The following is a 3,337-nucleotide window of genomic DNA, read 5'->3' as shown; positions in this document are numbered from 1 at the left end:
ACTCCTTTGTGTGTGAATGTGGGAGTGGTTTGCCCCTGCTGTGACATTAGCAACTGGGAGAGATGAAGAGGACCTATCCTCTTTGCTTGTTTTTTTACACTACTGTTCCTAAATCTTCTTGAGAGGGTCAGGAAGTGTCCAGCAAATACTATATCCTAGAGAGGCGTTCAGCCCGAAAAGCCAAGAAAGACTGACTGTGTGAAAACCGGCCTTCAGAAGTGCCTGGCAGAGAGGTGACACCATTGTCTGTGAATGTAGGTGCAGTCTGACCATGTTGTGTATGTAAATATTTTGGGGGATTACTATGTTGCTCACCCTAATCTGATTAGGTGATTGTGCCCTACCCTAGGGTGTGACCTGGCATTCTGCCCCCACCCTAGGGTAGGACCTGATTCTGCTTCCACCATTGGTTGGTATCTGATCCCACCATTGGTGGGACCTGACTCTGGACTATAAGAGCAAGGGTCTGTGGAAGGCGAGAGGCTTTTGCTGGCTGGAACTGAATCTGAGTCTTTGGACTTCAGTTTTGTCCATTCGAATAAAGCAAATATTTCCACGAGCCTGATTGTCTGCGAGCTGTTTACCCGCCGTTTCACCTCAGAACCGTGGGCTAGACAGGGTGGCAGACACGTGCTCCGAGCTGGAAGAAAAGGGCCTCATTCTCCATCCCTCCATCAGTCAACCTCTTCAGGGGCTGTCCTGCTACATAATGGCGCCCGAACAGGGACCTGAACCCTGGACCCTCAGATGGTCTACGGCCATACCACCCTGAACGCGCCCGATCTCGTCTGATCTCGGAAGCTAAGCAGGGTCGGGCCTGGTTAGTACTTGGATGGGAGACCGCCTGGGAATACCGGGTCATAGATATATTAACCCTGAAAGCTTCAAAGTAACAATTGGTTTACTTAATGACCAGTTTGCTGGACACAATCAGCAGGATCCTCACGAACTACTGATGTTCCTAATAGAGGGATTACATCAGGACTTGCTTACTGTAAATCTAATGACAGACAAAACTACACATCTCATGGGAAATGAAAATTATGAACAGTTTAGTCCAGAACACCAAAAGGCTCATAAATCTATTATTTATGATCCCTTTCAAGGACAATTCAAATCTATACTCCAGTGTCTCACTTGCCACCAAAAGTCTGAGGTTTATGAGACATTTGTTCATTTGTCTTTGGCTGTTACATCTACAGATAAATGTACATTACAGGAATGCCTCTCTGAATTTTTTAAAGAAGAAGAATTAAGAAATGAAAACAAAGTTCTGTGCAACAGTTGCAAAAATAGAAGGGATTTTTCAAAGAAAACGTACTTATGGAAACTGCCACCAGTACTTATAATACACTTGAAACGTTTTGCTTTTGATGGCAAACAAATAAAAAAATTGCATACTTATGTAGATTTTCCTTTAGAAGACCTCAATTTAGAGGAATTCACTTCAGAGAATAAAAGCAAGATTAAGAAATACAACTTATCATCGGTGTCAAACCATTATGGTAAAGTTCACTATGGACACTGTACTTCATACTGTAAAATTGCTGCAAAACAACACTGGATCAATTTTGATGACAAGAAGATCAAAAAAGTCCCTAGATACATTGGTGAAATCCACAGCAGCATACATCCTGTTTTATACTTCTTAGAGATCTACAATGAACACCAGATAATCATTTTACTTCCTTATCAGTTGCTATTAATGCTCTAGGATTCTTTCCCACAGGCATGATCAATGAATATAGATTGAAAATCATGAATCCCCAATGTGTTTCCTTGTAGGATAGGATTTATGTCTTAATTTCATTATTGCTCTAGGTCTCAGTTAATCATGAAATTTTACAAATTAATTTAGTCAAGGTTCACCTGAAAGAGAAATTTCTCATCATATTAATGTTGTTTTTCTTTCTAGGTATACTCATTTAACGACTTTCACTCTTTTTATTTTAACATCATTGCTTTATTTCCCTCAATTTAGGTTTTAAAACGCTGACATAATGATAATTTTAGGTGGACTTTCTTCAAGTGCTTCTTGCCTATGATCGATTATCATAAAGTTTACTGTTATACAATAACTTTGTATATATACTGATATACATGTATTAGTAGAGTTTTTCCATGTTTGTATTACGCATGAAATTCTCTTTCAGATCTGCTAGGCAAAAACCATAAAAAAAAATTTTTTTTTTTGAATTTGAAATGATTTATCTAAACAATTGCCGGCTATTACATTTTAAGGAGCTTTTAGTTGATTCAGCTGAATTCTCTTTTCCTTTTGCTTTATTTTGGATCCTTTCCAACAAATATTTTTTAGTATGAGTGAGTGTTATGGCCATATTTTTTTGTGAAGTCTGTGTGTGTATGTCTTGTTTAGTGTCTGTCTGTTCTACATATTTTGTATATAGTTTCCTTTTTCCTAACTTTATCTTCCCCAAATTAGTCTTCCTTATCCTTCCTTCTCTCTTCCTAGTCCTTAACATTTTAATTTTCAGAATTTCACATGTGCAACCCATCTCCTTCACCCACAACTACAAGCTTCCTGATCTCGGCGGGAAGAAGAAAATCCATGACTGTTGGAGTTTTACACCATATATGCTGCAAACTTGTTGGAAATGAAGCCACCTGGGATTTGTGTCACAATGTTAACACCAGAGAAAAGATCCATGGACAAGACCCACAGTCTCTGGATCCCAGTTAAACTGTGCTATCTGAATTTCTGGTTTTCCATCCACATACAAAATGCTATTGTTGACCATTTCTACAATGGCTACCCCAAGATTGCACCGATCCCAAAGGAAATACAGAAGCCCAACCAACTTATGATGTAATGATGTAATGCTTGGGGATGCCCCAACACATGGATGACTGTACTGGCCTTCCTTCTTCATTCAGCTTGATGTTATCTCCTGTACAAGGCTTCAACCCGCTTTTCCAGACCCATCAAGTGTCTTCTGCTGGTCTTTTTGGAGTTCAGACCCCTCATATTTACAGATTGGTATGAACTCTGTAGAAATTAACATCTGTTGTTTTTTCCTATAACTGTAATCCTTTGAAGTTATATTTGGTACTGACACTTCTTTTGACTATCGTAATTAATGTTTTTCTATTTTAGTTTTTAATATTAGGAATCGATGTATTACATTAAGGTTTTGCTTTCTTGACTTTAGGTTTGTGAGTTAGATATTATTGTCTATAATTTCCCAAATGATATTTTTGTCTGTTCTCAGGGTTTTTTTGCGTGGGCGCATCATAGGCAAAATACTAGGTTTAGAGAAGGTTCCATCCATTTGGATGGGCCCTCAAGTTGTTTATTTACACAGGGAGGGTCCTCTGC

General features: G+C 38.8%; 1 non-coding gene across 1 annotated transcript; it reads left to right on the top strand.

The window, feature by feature from the left end:
• Positions 1-750: 750 nt before the first annotated feature.
• LOC126002410 (5S ribosomal RNA) lies at positions 751-867 on the top strand. Its single transcript, XR_007493122.1, has one exon. It is a non-coding gene; the product is annotated as a 5S ribosomal RNA (ribosomal RNA).
• The last annotated feature ends 2,470 nt before the right edge of the window (positions 868-3,337 follow it).

This window comes from Suncus etruscus, chromosome 2, assembly GCF_024139225.1.
Source record: "Suncus etruscus isolate mSunEtr1 chromosome 2, mSunEtr1.pri.cur, whole genome shotgun sequence".
In the NCBI taxonomy this organism is placed as follows: domain Eukaryota; kingdom Metazoa; phylum Chordata; class Mammalia; order Eulipotyphla; family Soricidae; genus Suncus; species Suncus etruscus.
The sequence above is the reverse complement of the archived record's forward strand: the minus strand, read 5'-3'. Positions and strand labels throughout refer to the sequence as shown.